Here is a 22,465-nt window from a genome sequence, read left to right as displayed (position 1 = left end):
TCCTCAAAAAGGACCCACATATGCAAAATTGTTTATAGCAGGTCTTTTTGTGGTACCAAAGAATTAGAAAATGAGTAGTTCCTTGTCAATTGGGGAATGGCAAAATAAGTTAATGGAATATGAAGTAATGGAATATTATTCTATAAAAAATGAGGAACAAGCTGATTTTAGGAAGGCCTGGAAAGATTTACAGGAACTGATGCTGAGCAAAACAAGCAGAACCAGGAATACATTGTACACAGTAACTGCAAGATTGTGTCATAATCAATTATGAAAGACTTGGTTCTTCTTAGCAGTTCAGTGATTCAAGGCAATGCCCATAAACTTTGGATAAAAATGCTATCTGAATCCAGAAATAGAACTATAGAGATTGAATATAAATCAACATATGCTATGTTCACTTTTTTCTGTTTTTTCTTTTGGCATGGTTTTCCTCTTTTGTTTTGATTTTTCTCTCTCAATATGATTCATAAAGAAAGGTGTATTTAAAAAGTTAATATATATAAAAGCAGGAAAATAAAACAATTTAAAAAAGAAAAAAAAACATTTTCTTCCTTTTCTGTCCTATGTAATGTTCCCCTATTAAACTTCTGTCTGACACTATGCCTGTGGAGTGTAAATAGTCTTTGCCTCAATTGCCTTGGGTTACAATGAGGACAATATGTCCTTTGGAAGGTTTGTTCTGGGCGTTGTACCTCCCATATGTTCTCTGGGCCAAGTGTTGTCTTGATAACAGTTCATAAATTTGCATCTGAGCAGGATCTAAGACAAGTAATTTAGTCCTCAGGCCTTTCTTTTTTCTCTTAACCTCTCCCTAAGAATGCCTATCCATTCTCATAGCTTCAACTCTCACCTGTAGCTTAATCCCAACTCCTCTTTCAAGCTCCCAGTCCACATTTCCAGCTGTTGTTAGATATTTCCAGCTATATAATAACGATAGGATAAGGTGAGGAACTGAATGTGTATGATTTCTTTGGAATAAGGGATTCTCAGATTTAAAAAAAAGCTTCCTCTATCAATATATATTGGCTTTCTGTACAACTGATAATCTTAGAAAAGCACCAGGCACGTTGAAAGTTTAAAGGGTTTGCCCAGTTTAATATAACCAATACATTGGAGTTCCTATCTTACTTGCTTAGAGGCCAACTGTTTATCTATTATTCCACAGTGCCTCTCAAGTAAACCAGAAACACTTCAAACTTAATGTACATCAAACAAATGTCAGCATTTCCCCCTGCTCTGTTATTACAACTGCCCATATTTATGTAATAAGGCTTATTTAACTCACAATAATGGTGGAAGGATGGTGATCTGCACAAAACTATCTCTATTTTGCATCTAAGGAAAACTCAAGTTCTGAGATGTTACCTAACTTACCTTGTATCACAAAGCTAGTATTTAAGAATTCAAATCCAAATCTCCCAGCTCTATGTAATCTTTGGCTTGAAGGACCAATTATATAGGAATCTCTCTTCATTTGTAGAGATTGATTACAAAATATACCATGCCTCCAGGAGGGGCCAGTGGAGTAGATGAAAGTAGTAAAGAAGAGAGATATAATTTCTTGTGGCTTCTAGTTTTCAGAGAGAAGATCCATGATACCAACCTCCCTTCAGGTCACTGACAGGGAAAAAAAAAAAAAAAAAAAAGACTGGGAAGAAGATGACATAGAAGAACTGGCTGTCTCTCTCATGTACTATGTTTGCTACACTAGAGACACCAAAGAAGTTCCACTTTGAGTAGATCTGGGACTCTCTCAGTTAAGTTATTTTACTTCCAATGGGAGAATTCAGCTGCATTGTCTGGCAAATATTTTGAGATATATATATATATATATATATATATATATATATATATGTATATATATGTTTTCTTTGATTTCTATTTTGTTATCAGCTTAGACAAATGGGTTTCTTTGCTATGCTATGTAGGTTCATTGGGTCATTTTGGCATTTGGCATTTTTCTTTGACTTCGACTGGCATTTGGTGGGAAGGAAGTCAAGTCTTGGATATCCAGCTTGGGACACTCTTTTCCCCACTAAAAATTAGAGACTTTTCCAGTTAGGAAGAGGAGAGTGATAGGTACAATTCCCTGAATTCAGAAAAAAAAGTACCACTCTTCTCAAATTTTTGTAAATAAACAAAGGAATATGGAAACATGGATCACTTGATTGATTGAGCAGCATGGATTACTTTTCCAATATAGGTTGCTTGAGAAGTATAATTGTGAGAAAACACCTTGCATCAATTTTGCATCTGACCAGATTTCTGGTCAGAATAAATTAGGTCCTAAGCAGCATGTAGACAGGTGGTCTAGCTTCCTAGTCATACAGGGCCAAGTTCAAAGAATACAATAAGGTTTTCTCCCAATTCCTGCAACTGAATAAAGTTTTTTCTCACAAGACAGAAGTTGGACCAGACTTATAATTGAATAGAAAAGGGAACTAACCTAGTTCCAGAATTCAATCACAAGATGGAGTTAGTGTGGTTCACTGAATTTCCACAATTTACCACTTGCTGTTCTAATCCCCTCAGTTTCCTTACCACCATGAAGTGATGACCACCTGAACTTAAATGGTAGCAATGGGCCTTGACAATAGGGGATACTAATGAAAGAATAATTGACAGGTGACTTGGTGGCTTGGATGTAGGACTCATTTTATAGATTTACAAAGATAGCCTTGATTATTTGAGCTTAGATGATTAGAAATTATGCAATTAATAGATAAAGTCTGTAAGAAAAGTTGTTCAGGAATTTTGTTTCCTCAAACATTTCATCTTTCACCTGTCACACTTGACTAATAATTGATTTCAATTCAATTGAAGCACTTTCTATGCATATGTCACTGTGCTAAGCAATAGAGATACAAAGGCAAAAGTTTTGCAGATATCTCAATATTCAAGATGGATCTAGAATAAGCTACAAAGCTAGGGATATGAGACACATGACAAAGGCTTGATGGTAATATGGGGTCTCTAAGGTTACAGGGCCTTGAGCCATAGGATGTCTCCCTTACCAGAAGAATTCTTCTCTAATACTCTTGAAGCTTTCCCTTCCCACCCCCTCACCAACAAAGAGCTGGTCTTTTCTTGAGATTCCTATAACATTTATTATCTGAATCAGTCATTTGGAACTTAATATTTACTGCCTTATATTGCTATTTTTTGAAAACACATGTCTAATCTTTTCAAAGAGAATATAAACTTCTCAATGGCAAGGATCAGTCTTTATGCTCTTCGAAAGAGGTATTCAATCAATCCTTTCATGCCCATAGAATCATAGATTTAGAGCTGAAAGAGACCTTGTGGGTCATTTAGTCAAATTCCTCTTCCCATTTTACAGAAAGAAGAACTAGAGGGGTCAGAGAAGAAAAGTGATTTGCCCAAGAAAATGCAGTGGAAAGCTAAAATTTGAACCAAGCTCCTCAAGCTCCAAATGCCACTCTTTTTAATGAACCACAATGGCCCACCCTCTCTTAGTTGATGCTTACCAAAGTCATAGTTTTCCCAAAGATGAATGAGAAAAAGATGTTTGATCATTAATTTTCTCCAGAAAAATGACTTGCTAGCTGCCATATTGCTGCCTGCACAGTGTTTATGTGTCAATTTGGAGTTCTCCAGGACAAGTGAAGAGGAGAAAAAACATGCCTGAATGATGAAGTGTTTGTTCTTCAGTTCAGGTTCTTTCCTGACCTCAGGTAACTCTCACACTCTCAACAGAAGAACCTTGAAAGAGAAGAAAGAAGAAGCATACTAATTTCTTTTTTTTCTCTTATAAGAAAATGTATTGTAGATGTCTTGTTTTTTAAGTTATTTTCTTATTTGTTTCCTGTTACATGTAAATAAAAAAATTTAGCATTAATTAATTAATTAATTTAAAAATTTGAGTCCCACACTAATAATACATTGTTGGTGGAGTTATGAACTGATCCAACCATTCTGGTGAGCAATTTGGAACTATGCCTAAAGAACTGTCAAATTATGTGTACCCTTTGATACAGCAGTGTCTCTACTGGGTTTATATCCCAAAGAGATTGTAAAAAAGGGAAAAGAACCCACATATGCAAAAAAATGCTTGTAGCAGCCCCTTTTTATGATGGCAAAGAAATGGAACCTGAGTGGATGCCCATCAGTTAGAGAATGGCTGAATAAGTTATGCTATATGAATGTCATGGAATATTATTGTTCTATAAGAAATAATTACCTGGATGATTTCAAACAGTTCTGGAGAGATTTACATGAATTGATGCTAAGTGAAGTGAGTGGAACCAAGAAAACATTGTATGCAGAAATAAGAAGATTATGTGATGATCAGCTCTGACAGACATGAAAACAACAAGGTGATTCAGGCCAATTCCAATACACTTGTGATGGGAGGGACCATCTGCATCCAGGGAGAGTACTGTGGGGACTGAATATGGATCACAACATTGCATTTTCACCATTTTTGTTGTTGTTTGCTTGCTTTTTTTTTTCCTCTTTTTCATTTTTTCCCCTATTTTGATCTGATTTTTCTTGTGCAGCATGGCAAATATGGAAATATGTGGAATAGAATTGTACGTTTAACATATTGTATTACTTGCTGTCTAGGAAAGCAGGTGGGGGAAGGGAGGGAGAAAAATTTAGAACACAAGATTTTTCAAGGGTGAATTTTGAAAACTATCTTTCTATATATTTTGAAAATAAAAAGCTATTATTAAAAATATGAGTCCCAGATTCTCTCTTTCTTCATCTTCTCTCCCATCCTTGAGAAGAAAAATAATTTTATATTGATTATATGTGTGTATTCATGTAAAACATTTCCATATTAGCTATATTGCAAAAGAAAACACAGACCCCCAAAATATTTTTTTAAGTTTAAAAACCATGCTCCATTCATGTGTCATCAGTTCTTTCTCTGGAAGTGGATAGCATTTTTCATCATAAGATCTTTGGAATTGGCATTGCTAAGAATAACTAAGTCATTTACAGTTGATCATCACACAATATTGCTGTTATTTTGTGCATCGGTTCATGTAAATCTTTCCAGGTTTTCTGAAATCATTCTGCTTATCATTTCTTAAGGCATAATAGGATTCCATCACAATCTTATATCTCAGTTTATTTAGCTATTCCCCAATTGAAGGGCATCCCCTCAATTTCTAATTCTTTTGATCACAAAAAAGAGCTGCTTTAAACATTTTTGCACATGTGGGTCCTTTTCCCTCATTTGTGATTTCTTTGAGATACAGACCCAGTAGAGACACTATTGAATCTAAGAGCATGAACATTTTTATAGCTCTTTGGGTAGCGTTCCAGATTGTTCTCTAGAATGGCTAGATAAGTTCAGAACTCCTCCAATAATGCATTGATGTCACTATTTTCCCACAATTCCCCCAATATTTATCATATTCCTTTTCTGTCATATTGGCCACTCTGATAAGTATAAGATGATATGTTGTTTTAATTTACATTTCTCTTATCAATAGTGATAGCGCATTTTTTCATATGATGGTAATTTTTATTTCTTTAATTGAAAACTGTCTGTTTGTAGCTTTTGAACATTTATCAATTGGGGAATAACTTGTATTCATATAAATATGAATCAATTCATACCCAAAGAACTATAAAACTATGTATACCTTTTGATCCAGCAGTCTCACTACTGGCTCTATATCCCAAAGAGATCATAAAAGAGGAAAAAGGACCCACATGTGCAAAAATGTTTGTAGCAGCTCTTTTTGTGGTGTCAAGGAATTGGAAGTTGAGTGGATGCCCACCAGGTGGGGAATAGCTGAATAAGTTATGGTATATGAATGTAATGGAAAATTATTGTTCAATAAGAAATAATCAGCAGTCTGATTTCAGAAAAGCCTGGAAAGATTGACTTGAACTATGATGAGCAAAGCTAGGAGAACATTGTACACAGTAATAACAAGATGATGTGATGATCAACTATGACAGACTTAGTTCTTCTCAGAAAAGTAGTGATCCAAGACAATTCCAATAGTCTTAGAATGGAAAATGTCATCCATATTCAGAGAGAGAGCTATGGAGCCTGAATGTGGATCAAAGCATAGTAATTTCACCTTTTATTTTGTTTGCTTGCTTTATTCTTTCTTATGGTTTTTTCCCTTTTAATCTGATTTTTCTTGCACAACATGACAAATATAGAAATATGTTTAAAGTATTGTGCATGTATAATCTATACCAGATTGCTTGTTGACTTGGGGAAGGAGGAGGGAATGGAGAGAGAGAGAAAACTTTGGAACACAAAATTTTACAAAAATGAATGTTGAAATTTGCCTCAGTTTTCTATATATTTAAGAAATGAAGCCTTTATTGGAGACATCTCCTGGAAATATGTCTTCTCAGTTTCTTGCTTCCCTTCTAATCTTGGCTGAATTGGTTTTATTTATGCAAAACCTTTTAAATTTAATGTTATCAAAATTATCCATTTCATATCCTGAAATTCTGTCTTCATATCCTGAAAGTCACTTCTTTGGTCATGAATTTTTCCCATAGTTACTGACTTGACAGGTAAAGTATTTTATGCTCCCCTAATTTACTTATGATATTACCTTTTATGACCAAATCAGGTATCCATTTTGATTTTACATACAGTGTTAGATGTTGATCTATCCCTACTTTCTGCCAACCTGCTTTCCAGTTTTCCTAGTAATTGTTGCCAAATTATGATTCTTTTTCTTAAAATTTTGGATATTTGGGTTTGTCAAATACTAGATTACCATGGTCATTTATACATGCATATCCCTGATCCACCTTTCTATTTCTTAGCCAGTACTAGATTGTTTTGATGATTATCACTTTGTAGTACAGCTTGAAATATGGTATTTAAAGCCTCTTTTTTTCACTTTTGTTTTCATTGATTCCCTGGATATTTTTGACTTTTTATTTTTCCAGATGAATTTTGTAATTATTTTTTCTAGCTCTATAAAATAACTTTAGATGATGTAAGTAATTAATTTAGGTAGAATTATCTCTTTTTTTTAATGTTGGTTCAACTATCTATGCACAATTAACATTACTCTACTTGTTTAGATCTGACTTTAATTGTGTGAAAAGTTTTATAATTGTAGTCATATAGTTACTGTTTGTTTTGGCAGGCATACTCCCAAATATTGTATATTGTTTGTATTTATCTTAAATGAACTTTCTCTTTCTATCTTTTCATACTGAACTTTGTTAGTAATATATAGAAACGCTGATGATTTATGTGAGTTTATTTTATATCTTGCCCACTTTGCTAACGTTGTTGATTGTCTAGGACTCTCTAAATATAACATCATATCTTCTGCAAAAAATGATAATTTTGTTTTCTAGTTGCCTATTCTGATTCTTTCCATTTTTTTCTTATCTTATTGCTACAACTAACATTTCTCGAACAATATTGAATAATGGGAATAATAGGCATCTTTGTTTTATTCCTCACCTTATAAGCTTTTTGCTTATCATTATTACATATTTGCTGATAATTTTAGATAGATACTATTTATCATTTTAAGGAAAGCTCCATTTATTTATATACTTTCTAGTGTTTATAATAGAAATGAGTGATGTATTTGATCAAAAGCTTGTCCTGCACCTATTGAGATAATCATATGATTTCTGATATTTTATTGTTGCTATTATTGATAGAGACAATTATGCTGAAAGTTTTTTTTAATATCGAACCATATCTGCATTTGTGGTATAAATTCTACCTGATCATAGTTTATGACTTTTTTGATATATTGCTATAATCTCATTGATAATATTTTGTTTACAATTTTTACAGCAATATTCATTAGGACAGTTGGTCTATAGTTTAGGGTTTTTTTTTTATTTTTGGTTTTTTGTTTGTTTGTTTGTTTGTTTTTTGCTCTTCTTGATTTAGGTATCAGAAGCAAATTTGTGTTGTAAGAAGTATTTATTCGAACATCTTTGCCTATTTTCCAAATAGTTTATCTTAGTATCAGAACTAATTTTTTTTTTAAGTTTAGCAAAACATTTTTTAGCAAAATGTAATTTACTTACCTCCTTTAATTAGATCTGTTTTTGCTTTTGCTTTGTCTGAGATCATGATTGCAATTCCTGGATTTGTATGTGTGTGTGTGTGTGTGTTTGCCTCTGCTGAAGCATAAAAGATTAAGTCCCTCATTTTTATTTTTCATCTCTCTGTTTCATATGTGTTTTTTTATAACAATATATTGTTGGATTCTGGTTTTGAATCCATTCTGCTATCTGCTTTCATTTCGTGGGTGAGTTCATCCTATTCACATTCATGTTATGACTATTAACTGTATATTTCCCTTCATCTTGTTTTTTCCTTGTTTATCCTTCTTTCTCTTTCTTTTTAGCCTGTCCTTCCTCAGAAATTATTTTTTTGCTTCTAATCACTATTTTCCTTTACCTGCTCTCCCTTCTCTAATCCCTTTCCCATTCTACTTCCTTGTACTATAAGACAGTTGGGGTTCCATACCCAACTAAGTGTATTATTCCTTCTTTAAACCAATTCCAATGGCAGTAAATTTAAAGAATTATCTTTTATCTATCCCCCATCTACTCCTTAATTGTAAAAACCCTTCCTTTCATACCTCATTTATATGAGTTTTTTAAAACTAATGCTTGCCTCTTTTTTGCTTTTTTTTTTTGTTTAATTTTATTTGTTTAAATCATCCTATTAGAGACATCTCACATTCATGTCTGCTGCCTATGTATACTACTTCTAACTTCCTTAATAATGAATTATCTTCCCATATCAGTATGTAAACTTTTTATTTTTATTGATTCCCTAATGGTTTCTCCTTCATGTTTACCTTTTTGTTGCTCTCTTGAGTCTTTTTTTTTTTTGAAAGTCCAATTATATATTTGGTCCTTTCATCAGGAATGCATAAAAGTCTTTTATTTCATTGAATATTCATTTTTCTCAATTTTGCTGGATAGATTTTTCTTGGTTGTAATCCCAGTTTTTTTGCCTTCCAGAATATCATATTCTAAATCCTCTGATTCTTTAATGTGAAAGCAACTAAATGTTATGTGATCCTTATAGAGTTCCATAATATATTATTTATTTATGGCAATATTTTTTCCTTGGTCTGAGAGCTATGAAATTTGGCTGTAATATTCCCAGGAGTTTTCATTCTGGTAAGTGATCAATGGATTCTATTTCTATTTTATGCTCTGGTTTGAGAATAGTTTTTCTTGATAATTTTTTGAAATATGATGTCTATAGTTTTTTATCATGACTTTCAGACAGTTCAATAATTTATATATTATTTCTCCTCAACCAATTTTTTTCCAGGTCAATTGTTTTTCCAAAGAAATATTTCACATTTTCTTTTATTTTTTTCATTCTTTTGATTTTGTATTATTTTTATTTGTGTCTCATGGTATGATTAACTTCTAATTTTTAAAGGATTGTTTTCTTTAGTATACCTCTTTTTCTATTTTGCCAATTCTGCTTTTAAAGTATGCAGATTTTTATGCCTCTTTTACTAAGCTGTTGACTTTAATTCTCATAATTTTCATGTATCATTCTCATTTCTTTTCCTAATTTTCCTCTACCTTTTTATTTGATTTTTAATGTTCTTTTAAAGATTTTTTAGGAATTCTTTTTAAATTTGTATCCAATTCACATTTTTCTTAGAAGCTTTGATTATAGCTACTTTGACATCATTGTCTTTTTTTGGGTTTGTGTCTTGATTTTTTATTGTATCTTGTTATGGTCATGTTCTTTTTTTTCCTGCTTGTTCATTTTTCAAATCTATTTCTTGACTTTTAACTTCATGTTAAAATTGGGCTCTGCACCCAATGTAGAGGGAGTGCCGTTCCAAGATATAGGTCTTTCTTCCTATTGTTTTCAAAGGTTGGAGAGGAGAGAGAGAAAGAAAATGGAAGAGGGAAGAATGAAAGAGTGAAAAAAGAGAGAGGGAGGGAGGAATGAAGGAACAAAGGAAGGAAGGAACAAAGTAATGAATAAATGAAGGAAGAAAAGAATGAACAAATGAAAGAAGGAAGGAGGAAAAGAAGAAAAGGAAAAAGAAAGGAAGGAAGGAAGAAATAAAAAAGAAAGAAGAAGGGAAAAGAGAAGAAAAGAAGAGAGGAGCGAAGCCAGATGCTGAAGTTTTCTTTCTATCCCTAAAGGGAAACATACTCTGGATGAGGTGGTCAATAAAAGACAGGCAAGGATTTCATTGTTGTTGAAAGGTGGTCTAGGGCTGGAGTCACCTACACAAATGAATTTTTTTCAATAACTTCTTGACTGCTTCCCATTGGCTTAACATGAAAAGTTTTTCAAAGTTCATGATCCCCAGGGCATTAAAAAGTTGTAAAATGCATTCTTATAAACTTGGCATGTGAACCAAGGTATTTAACTTACACAGACAAATAGCCTTGTGAGTAGCTGCTGCTTACTAGTCTTCAAAAATAAGGTGTTAGGATGATTTATATTTATCTACAAGAGGCTTATATCTGTTAGTATTTGTTTTGGCCATGTCCTGTTGCTGATCTTCAAATAAAGAGGACTATGTCTCAATAAGCAAGAGCTTTACTAATTGGTCAAATTGTCAATAAAAATTTCTTAAGCACTAAGAATACACCAGGAACTGTTGCTAAGCAATGGGGACACAAAGAAAGGTAAAAAGACAGTTCCTTCTCTCAAGAATTTTACAGTTTACTGGGAGAAATAACATGATAACAGCTATGTACAAGCAAGCTATATAATAGATAAATTAGGAAAGATCAACAGAGGGAAAGTACTAGTTAATTAAAGATGGATTTTGGCTGAGACTTGAAGGAATCCAGGGAAGACAGGAAGCAAAGGTGAGGAGGAAGAGTATTCTAAGCATGGGGTCAGCCAACAGAAATGTAAGGAGTCAGCAGAGCAATTATCTTTTTTTTTTTTTAAATTTAATAGCCTTTTATTTACAGGATATATGCATGGGTAACTTTACAGCATTAACAATTGCCAAACCTCTTGTTCCAATTTTTCACCTCTTACCCCCACCCCTCCCTAGATGGCAGGATGACCAGTAGATGTTAAATATATTAAAATATAAATTAGATACACAATAAGTATACATGACCAAAACGTTATTTTGCTGTACAAAAAGAATCAGACTCTGAAATATTGTACAATTAGCTTGTGAAGGAAATCAAAATGCAGGTGTGCATAAATATAGGGATTGAGGAATTCAATGTAATGGTTTTTAGTCATCTCCCAGAGTTCTTTTTCTGGGCATAGCTAGTTCAGTTCATTACTGCTCCATTAGAAATGATTTGGTTGATCTCGTTGCTGAGGATGGCCTGATCCATCAGAACTGGTCATCATATAGTATTGTTGTTGAAGTATATAATGATCTCCTGGTCCTGCTCATTTCACTCAGCATCAGTTCATGTAAGTCTCTCCAGGCCTTTCTGAAATTATCCTGTTGGTCATTTCTTACAGAACAGTAATATTCCATAATTTTCATATACCACAATTTATTCAGCCATTCTCCAACTGATGGACATCCATTCAGTTTCCAGTTTTTAGCCACTACAAAAAGGGCTGCCACAAACATTCGTGCACATACAGGTCCCTTTCCCTTCTTTATAATCTCTTTGGGATATAATCCCAGTAGTATCACTGCTGGATCAAAGGGTATGCACAGCTTGATAACTTTTTGAGCATAGTTCAAAACTACTCTCCAAAATGGTTGGATTCGTTCACAACTCCACCAACAATGCATCAATGTCCCAGTTTTCCCGCATCCCCTCCAACAATCATCATTATTTTTTCCTGTCATCTTAGCCAATCTGACAGGTGTGTAGTGGTATCTTAGAGTTGTCTTAATTTGCATTTCTCTGATTAATAATGACTTGGAGCATCTTTTCATATGACTAGAAATTGTTTCAGCAATTATCTTTTTTAAGAAACAGCAAGGACAATGGCACTGGATTGCAGAGTATTAAGGAAGAAAGTATAAGGTATAAGAAGATTTAAACTTTCTAAGAGTAGTCTTGGAAATATGTGAAGAGGCAACTGGTATTCACTAGAGGCTAGGCCTAGAGTCAGGAAAACCTGAGTTCAAATAGCTATTTAACATTGGGCAAGTCAAGTAACCTCTGTCTGCCTCTAGTTTTCTCAATTGTAATATGAAAATAATAATAGTACCTACCTCTCAGGGTTATTTTGAAATTTTTTTTTCTTTTGGTATGATTTTTCTTGTACAACATGACAAATAAAGAAATAGGTTTAAAAGAATTGCACATAATTAACCTATATCAGATTGCTTGGAGTCTTGGGGAAGGAGTAAAAAAGGGAAGGAGAGAGAAAATTTTAGAACACAAAGTTTTATAAAAATGAATGTTGAAAACTATCTTTACATGTGTTTGGAAAAAATAAAATATTATTAAAAACAAACAAACAAAAAAGAAAATCAATGAGATAATATTTATTTTTTAAAAAGCACTAAGTACAGTACCTGGCATATATTAGGAACAAAACAAATATACGTTTTCTTGCCCCCTTCCCAATAAGATAGGGGAAAGATCACTAGATTTGTAGATCATTCTAGTTAAGGATCTTTTATAATCATTGAATCTTGATTCAGCTAACTTCTCTGAAATTCAGTTTCCTCATCTATAAAATGGAGATAATAATATATGCACTACCTACTTCAAGATTATAAAAATCAAACAAGATAATGTATTTAAAACAATATCTAATTATGAACTCTTGTCAGACATAATTATTTTGTTATTTTGCTTAAATGTTTTTATTTGATTACAAGGGAATGTTCACTTGGTAGAAGAGGCAGGGTTTGTAGGAAGAAGAGCCATAAATTACTGTGATGTAAAAACAAGGTTTTAATAAAACTGACTTTTTCAGATTTTTTGCAATAATTGTTTTTACCATACCACCATAATAAATAACTGTTGTTAAAAGTTTAAAAAATTATTTAAAAAAAGATTATTTTTAAAAAATGAATGCATAGATGGAGGAATGGACATATGCAAACTATGATTAAGGCTGTAGGCAATCAGCACCATGAGTAAGTAGAGTTGAATCTTCAATAGCCTTTGTTGGTTTTATTATTGATGTAATTTACTATGCTAGTTGATTTCCTAATGTTAAACTCTTTTTGCATTCCTGAAATAAACTCATATTACAAAGAATATTTTTAATATGTTGTTTTTATTCAATTATTTTATCATTAATGATTTTGGCCAATAATTCTTTTTTTCTGACTTATCCTTTCCTCATTTAGATATCAAAATCATGTTAGTTGTTGAAAAAAAATTAGGTACAGTGCCTTCCTTTTTTCCTTTCTTCCTCCCTCCCTCCTTCCCTCTCTCCCTTCCTCTCTTTCTTCCTTCCTTCCTTCCTTCCTTCCTTCCTTCCTTCCTTCCTTCCTTCCTTCCTTCCTTCCTTTCTTTCTTTCTTCCTTTTCTAGTTACATCCTGTCCTTTCTTAGAGATAAAATTTGACTCATTGTGACTTCTACCCTTTGATGCTCATTCTGTTCTTTGTAGTAACATAAAATATCTTTTCTATTTGATACGGTTTTTGTTTTTGAAGAGAGTTCTCAAAAACCTCTTTTCCCATTTGGGTGTGTATATATGTGTGTGTTTGTATGTGTGTACAACATCTAGACCCCCTCATCATCCTGAATGCCCTACTCTGGATTTACTATGGTCTGATAATATTTCTCTTAGCACATAGTTTCCAAAATTGATTACAATACCCCAGAATATAGCTAAGATTTATATAGCTTTAAGATTTCCAAAGTACCTTTACAAATATTATGCTATCTCACTCTCACAATAGTACTGTGAGGTAGATGCTATTATTATTCTCACGTTACAAATGGGGAAACTGAGGTTTAGAGAAGCTAAGTGACTTACCCAAGGTTATACAACTAGTGTCTAAGGCAGGATTTGAAATCAGATCATCAACTCTAAGTCCAGTACTATATCCTTGTTACATGTGGTCTAACTAGGACTTTGTTGTTTAGACATTTAGGCCTCTTCAAAATGTCATTTGAGGATTTCTTGACAGATCCTGGAGGAGTTTGTTATTTGCTTCTCCAGTTCTTTTTACAAATGAGGAAACTAAAAAAAATAGAGTTAAGTAACCTGCCCAGAGTCACACAGGTAGTGTGTGTCTGAGATCAGATATGAATTCAGGAAGATGAGTCTTTCCTGACATCAGGTCCAGCATGCACTACTTGGTTGTTCTTGACTATTACAGACTGTAATAATTTCTGCTTCAGTTCATCTCTGTCTCTACATCCATCCTTTCACCTTTCTTTCAAGACTCATTGTTGAAAAGAACCAAGTCCATCATAACTGATCATCACATAATCTTGTTGTTGTGTACAATGTTCTCTTGGTTCTACTCATTTCACTTAGCATCAGTTCATGTAAGGCCTTTCTGAAATCATCCTGCTGGAACAATAATATTCCATAACATTCATATACCATAACTTATTCAGCCATTCCCCCACTGATGGGCATCTATCCACTCAGTTTCCATATCTTCATCACTACAAAAGGGGCTACTACAAACATTTTTTGCATATGTGGGTCCTTTCCCCTCTTTTATGATCTCTTTGGGATACAGATTCAGTAGAGACACTGCTGGACCAATCAAAGAGTATGCACAGTTTGATAGCCCTTTGAGCATTATCTCATTGATCTTTTTGTAATTTCTTCAGAAGAGATCACCCAATTATGCTTGTTTAACTCCCTGTTCAGGGAATAATTAGTTGAGTAATTTGGCTTTAAGCTTAAAAATTGTGCTGAAGAAGAATGGGAGAATAAATTGGAACGATAAATCAGGGTTAGATTTAGAGGAGGTAGGGCACACCTTAAAAATCAGGCTAAAAAGTTTGTATTTTATTACATAATTGGGTAAGTGTTGTTCATCTTTCCTTCTCAAAGAGGACCATGATATGAGGGAGATGACACCATGACATGCAAATGAATTGGATTTAAATGAGGGAGGGCTATGCAAAGTCACCACTCTCATTTTCTTTTCTGCACCTTTCTGGGTCTAGTGGTCAAATAGACTAGGATGATTGGACATGGACCTGGGAGAAGATATTCAGGTTTCTGGCCAAAACCTGGACAATTGCTATTTGCATTCACTCTGAGTCAATTAAAGCTCAAACAATGACCAATAAAGGCTTGGCCTGAGACTATTGTTACCCAATCAATGAGAATGATAAAAAGAGGATGACAGTAATGGGAAGATCTTATAAAGAACATTTTCATCCTTTAGGGATGATTCATGATGATTCTGCCTGACTGAATCAGAAGCATGATTTCACAAGCCTCCAAATTTTGGGGCATAGTCCTGTCCTTGCAGGAAGAATATGAGGAGATATAAGAGGAAGAAGTTTGAATAAATTTTTATAGACTATCAAGTTTTGGATTATTGGTTTGTTTTACAAGACTGGTTATGGTGGAAGGATATAGCTCCTTGCTAGTTTGAATTTTTATCTTTTTTTAATGTGTTTTCCTCACATTCAAAAAAAAATCTCCATCCACTGATACATTGTTGGTGGAATTGTGAACAGATCCAACCATTCTGGAGAGCAGTTTGAAACTATGCTCAAAATGTTATCAAACTGTGCATACCCTTTGATCCAGCAGTGCTACTACTGGGATTATAACCCAAAGAGATCTTAAAGGAGGGAAAGGGACCCAAATGTGCAAAAATGCTTATAGCAGCCCTTTTTGTAGTGGCCAGAAATTGGAAACTGAGTGGGTGTCCATCACTTGGAGAATGGCTGAATAAATTATGATATATGAATGCTATGGAATATTATTGTTCTGTAAGAAACGACTAGCAGGATGATTTCAGAGAGTGTTGAGGTCTAGATTTGGAGTACCTTAATGAAATTAGGGTTTAGTTGAGATCTAGTGGCAGGTTTGGGGTAGAGGGAGTCAAGCAAAGCTCCCCTGCAACCCCCTTGGATATGGAGGTAAATGAGGTCTAGTAGCAGTGTGAGTCCCCGATAAATAAATAAAATAAAGGCATTTATTGGCCCAAGAGCTAGATTGATAAAAGAGGTTTATTATTGGGTTTGGAAGTAAGGAGATAGGTGAAGGTAGAGATAAGGAGGGCACCAGACAGAGGGTCCAGTGGACAGAGGGTCCTCACATGGCTACATATTTGGGATCTCTACAAAGAGGGGGTCCCAGCATCTCCCTTTTATAATGGGAGATTTAGCTCGAGGGGCTTTTGGGTGTAGCCCCAAAGTTGGCTCAGATCTAGGTGGGGCTGGGACAGGTCTGGATCTTCTATTGGAATACAAAGGGACCAGGATTTGTGAGTTAAAGGGTAATTACATTAACTGGGGGGGTGGGGAGGGTTGCGAATCAAAGATAGGAATCTTTCCCACATTAAGAGGATTAGAGAGACTCACATGAACTGATGCTAAGTGAAATGAATAGAACCAGGAGATCTTTATAGATGGTAACAACAATATTGTTTGCTTGCATTTTGTTTTCTTGCTCATTTTTCTTTTTCTTCCTTCTTGATCTGATTTTTCTTGTGCAGCAAGATAACTGTATAAATATGTATACATATATTGGATTTAACATGTATTTCAATATATTTAACATGTATTGGACTACCTGCCAACTAGGGGAGGGGAGAGGGGGAAGGAGGGGAAAATTTGGAACAAAAGGTTTTGCAAGGGTCAATTACCCATGCATATGCTTTGTAAATAAAATTTTTAAAATAAAAATAAAAAGTCCCCATCTTTAGTCATTGGTCATGTCCCACATGAAAATGTATGATAATAGCATGCTTTTACAAATACATTATAGTGCTGTGGATATGAATTCTGGCTCTCTTATTTACAGCCTGTTTGATCTTAGACAAATCACTTTTCTATGAGAGCTCCTTTCCTCATCCTTAAAATTCAGAAATTAGACAAGATGTCTAGGGTCTCTACATCCTATGATTGTATGTAAGTTTTTATGGCTATCAAGTACTTTACCTCACCTAATTTGATATTGTGGACTTGCATTTATTAAACCACTTTACAAATATTTGTTTCTTACAATAGCGTATAAGCAAATAGGATAAATATTGTATTTGTTTAGCACCTGGAGAAACACCACCATCACTACAACCACCACTGCTCCCAGCTTTCCCCAGAAGAGGGCTATGAACTTCGAAGTACTCTGTTGGACCAGATTCTTCTAAAACATAGCTCAGGAGCCTTCACCAATACATTTACTTTTAATAGTCAAGGAATTCATTCCAAGCAAAGTTGGACACAATATGAAAAAGCAGCAATATATCATGTTCCCAGCTTGGTAATACAGTAAGAAAGAGCACTTCTTGGAGTCAGGAACACCTGAATACAAATCCAGCCAAAAATACTGACTGTGTGTCCCTGAGCTTGTTGTCACATTTTAGTTTCTTCAGTTGTAAAGTGGAGATAATAATAGCATCTATCTCACAGAGCTATTGTGACGATTAAATGAGAAAATACTTGAAAAATGTTCAGCATACTGCCTGTTATATGGTAGGCATTTAACAAATATTTGTTCCCTTCTTTCTGATAAACTAGGGCTCACTCTCCTACAGAGTAGACAGAACAAACATGAAAGGACATCCATGTAAGGAATATGTGGCTAAAGCCTTTGTGCAGAGATTCATATAAAAAACACAAGTGTCCTGGACTCAGGGATAGAGATACAGAATACATTGGGACACAGTAGCAGGACATACATGGAAAAACTCAGTTCAACTGCTGACATAAGACTTTTCCTGATTCCCTATAGCTGCTACTGCTTCCCTCCCTCTTGCTCTAACTTGTGAGGGCCATCTCCAGTTATTTTTATTTTAGATGACTGGATCCAGATGGCTCTGAAGGGGAAAGTGAGGCAGGTAACTTTGCCTAGCCCTCCCTCTCTCAATCCAATAACATTACTTCCCTGATGTCTAGAATGCAGTACAAACAACAACAATTAACTTGTATTTATTTTGTATACAGTTACATGCATATGAACATGTCATTTCTCACAAAATAATAAAAGCTACTTGAAGGCAGAAACTGCTGCATTGTTGTCTTTATATCCGTTGCAAAGAGCCTAGCACATAGTAGGTGCTTAATGAATGCTTATTCATTGATTGAAGGAATAAGGAATAAAATAAGCATTAATTAAAGCTCCCACATAAGCCAAGCATAAAACTATAGTCTTTATAAATATTATCTTAATTCTCACAGCAACCCTGAGCGATAAGTACTATTATTATCCTCATTTTATAGTTTTAATCTTTTACAGAAAAGATTTAAAAACAAACAAAAAACCTTGAATCAAGACCAGGAAAAAGCATTCCTTTTCTTCTTCGTTCAGAAGAATGAAGCTTTTTATCTCCCAGGGGCCAAATTTTTGAAAATAAAGAATAGAGGGCTTCCAGCCAGCTAATGCCTTGAAGATTAATCTTTTCTTTGGTTTCCACTTCCTAATCCAGCAGATTTGATCATTCAGTCCAAGACCTAGCCTTGCTTAATGGTAAACACTCCATATACCTCCCAAATTGTTCTCTCTGAAGACTATATGACAAGTAATGATTATTCGTTCAGTTACCATGGAGCAGCACTAGGATTCAGAGTTGTCTAACTTTCAGATCTTGTCTCTAAAGTTCTTTCTGTGAGTGGGTGAGGAAAAGGTGGGGAAACGTGTTAGATCCTGAAAAAGGCTTTTATGTCAACCTAACCTCTTCACATACTTTTGTTGTCAGAAAAGGCATCTAAAGCTAGATTTGAACTTAGCAAGATGACTCTTACTTGAATTCAGGCCCAGCACTCTATTCACTGCTCCATTTAGCTGCCAACCAAGAACAGAAAAACAGCTCAATATAACCTCTGCCTACCCCTCAACCCACTTGTATTATACATCTATTATACAGGTCCATTGCTGGCCCTCCTCCTGTATGTACTACTCAAAGGGTATGTGAAGGCAGAAGAGGGAATGAGAGGTGAAAGAGGAAAGGGAAGTTGAAGAAGGGAGCAGGAAGGACATATGGAAGGCAAAGATGGAAGAAGGGAAAGAAGGAGAAGGGAGTAGAGGGAGAAGAAGGGGGAGGAAAGAAGGGGAAAGAGGAAAAGAAAAGAAAGAGGCAAGGAGTAAAATGAGAGGGGAAGAAAATTTTAGGATTGTCAATATTTTCAAGTATAGCAAAAATGTCAAACAAGTATATAGGCAATTTATATAAATTTTTTCTCATCCCTACCACACTTGGGATTATGGATTTGGAGTTCTCCTTCCAGCCCCCTAGTATTCTCTTTTTGAATCAATACAATTTTGATTATAAGTTCCTCAAAAATGGGATCATATATGTGAACAAATGTCAGGGGAAGAAAATTAAGCAAGAACTTCTATCAGGAAATTAAAAAGCTCATAGCACATTGGACAAAGATTAAATGGAAATGATGATGTTTAGAGATGGCAAAAGAAGATTAGATATAACCAGGTTCCAGTTATAATGGATATAATTAGGTTTTAGACTTTTTGAGGTACATTTAATACTGACACAGGCTTTTCCCACAGCTTAGACCCTGAGGAAAAACAAAGGGCTGCTAGTAAAGAAAAGAAACCGGAAATACCTCTTGTAACCATGATGACTACAAGAGGTAGAAGATTCTCCTCTATGCCCAGAGCTTTTTCCAGATGCTGGCAAGTCAGAAGGCCTTTGGGGGGACATAATATAATGGTGGATCTTTTATACTTTCATGAAAAGTTTTACAGACTTCTCCCAGAATCCTGTAAATAGTTTAACATGGCTTATTTCCTGTCCTCATAGATACCAAGAATGTGTCAAAAGGGATTTGGAAGGAAATAAGTTTCCCAATAGCTTCAAAGCTTTTGGAAATTTATGAAGTTCTAAACAGTGACCTGAATCCTACCAAGAATTCTTGTCTAGTAGTCATCTATCTATACAAATGAATGTATCAAACAGGTTGAGACTAAATATCCTCATGAAGCAGCTTATGACACCTTCCTTTATAGATTGTTTTTTTTAAGTGACACACATTATTATATGAATCAACTAATGGGGTAAAACTAAAACCCACATTCCATCAATTTCTTGATGTACTAGCTCCCTATGAGAACTAGATGAAGCTTATCTAAACATCTATTTCTAAAATGAATAAAGGCAATCACTCTGTTTAAGCTGGGTGGGATGGATATTCCCCTAGGGCCAGAAAGTAGGAATGACCTTTTGAAATTCTCTGGTCCAAATTCTCCCAGCAGACTTTATCCTCAAAATCAAGAGGTGGCCTGGGGAATTACGAATTCAAGGATCTCTATAAATTTGATGTCCTGCATTTCATCCGGAACTAACTTCTCCTTATAACCAACAAGTTCAATGATGTCAGGATGGTTGCCCAGAGAAGTTCATTAGTAGAGTCTGTAAGTTTCATGATGGCATGCTTGCTTAGGTTCTGGACAATGGACAATGCTTTCAAGTTTCCCAATCACCAATGGGTTGAAACAAGGCTGTGTTCTTGTTCCCAACAAGGATAAACATGAAATCAAAGTCAGCTACCAGACTGGTGGCAAATTCTTCAACTTGAAAAGGCTGCAAGCCAAAGCTAAAGTAGAGGAAGTGTTGATGCATGATTTTTTTGTTTGCAAATGATTGTGTATTCAATGCAGCCTCCAAAGCTGAGATGAAACAAAGTATGGACCAATTCTCTGCTACTTGTGCTATTTTGGATTAACAATTAACACCAAGAAAACACAAGTTTTCTACTAGTCAGCACCACACCATCCAAATATGGAGCCATCAATTATAGCAAATGGTGAAGTTTGGAGTGGTGTTCATAAGTTCTTTTACCTTGGCAGTATACTTTCCAGGGATGTTTACATTGATAATGAGGTTGACACACATATTGCCAGAGTTAGCTCAGTGTTTGGGAGGCTCCAGAGGAAAGTGTGGAAGAGGATAATTACATTACCAAAATGAAGGTCTACAGAGCCCTTGTGCTGACCTCATTGTTGTATGTCTGTGAAACCTGGACAATATATGAGGTCCATGCTAGGAAACTGAAACACTTCCATTTGAATTGTCTTAGGAAGATTATGACAATCACCTGGCAGGATAAGGTACCAGACACTGAGGTCCTTTCTCCAACTAAACTACCAAGCATTCCAACTCTGCTACAGAAAATACACGTCTGTTGGGCTGGTCACATTGTTGGAATGCCAAATGTGGGCTTGCCAAAAAGATTATTTTATGGAGAACTCATACCAGGAAGTGCTCATAAGGTGGTCAGAAAAAAGGATACAAGGCTCAACACCTCTCTTTTAAAGTGGAAGCTACTAGGTCCTGGGTAATCCTGATTGTGGCTCTTCAATATTTGAATCGTTTGCTTCTGCTGCTTACAGTATTTTCTCCTTGATTTGATAATTCTGAAATTTAGCGATAATGTTCCTTGGAGTTTTCATTCTGAGGGTCTTTTTCAGGAAGTAATCAGTGAATTCTTTCAATGGCTATTTTACCCTCTGGTTCTAAGACATCCAAGCAATTTTCCTTGATGATTTCCTGAAAGATGATGTCTAGGCTCTCTGTTTAGGAGGTGGCAGGGGGGCGGAGGGGAGGAGTAAGCTCATATTACTTAGCCAATTGGCAATTTAAATAACTTTCTTTTCTTGCTTCAGATTTTCTATGGTCCATGAACTATAAGGTGATTTGTCTTTTCCTACTATAGTTGATTTAGAGCCAAAGACTGCTAGAGGTAATTCTTAGATTGTCTCTCCTAGATCAGTTTTCCAGGTCAGTTGTTTTTCTAATGAGGTATTTTCCATTTTCTTCTATTTTTTCATTTTTTTTTTTGTTTAACTGATTTTTGAAGTCTCATTGAGTCATTTACTTCCATGTGTTCAATTTTAATTTTTAATTTTTAAAAAATGTTATTAAAATTTTTTATTTATATGCATGGGTAATTTTTCAGCAAAGACCCTTCCAAAATCTTTTGTTCTAAATTTTCCCCTCCTTCTTCCCACCCCCCTCCCCTAGATGGCAAGTAGTCCATACATGTTAAATATGTTAAAATATATGTTAAATCCAATATATGTATACATATTTACACAGTTATCTTGGTGCACAAGAAAAATTGGATCGAGAATGGAAAAAAACTGAGAAAGAAAACAAAATGCAAGCAAACAATAACAGAAAGAGTGAAAATGCTATGTTGTGGTCCACACTCAGTTCCCACAGTCCTCTCTCTGTGTGTAGATGGCTCTCTTCATCACTGAATAATTGCAACTGGTTTGAATCATCTCATTGTTAAAGAGAGCCACATCTATCAGAATTGATCATCATATAGTCTTCTTGTTGCCGTGTATAATGATCTCCTGGTTCTGCTCATTTCACTTAGCATCAGTTCCTGTAAGTCTCTCCAGGCCTCTCTGAAATCATCCTGCTGGTCATTTCTTACAGAACAATAATATTCCATAACATTCATAT

At 34.8% G+C, this 22,465-nt stretch overlaps 1 pseudogene; it reads left to right on the top strand.

Moving 5' to 3' along the window:
- LOC100931819 overlaps positions 1 to 22,465 on the top strand; it is a 103,635-nt pseudogene that overhangs the window by 78,733 nt on the left and 2,437 nt on the right.

This window comes from Sarcophilus harrisii, chromosome 1 (genome assembly GCF_902635505.1).
Source record: "Sarcophilus harrisii chromosome 1, mSarHar1.11, whole genome shotgun sequence".
NCBI classification, from domain to species: domain Eukaryota; kingdom Metazoa; phylum Chordata; class Mammalia; order Dasyuromorphia; family Dasyuridae; genus Sarcophilus; species Sarcophilus harrisii.
This window is presented reverse-complemented; position numbering and strand designations above follow the sequence as displayed.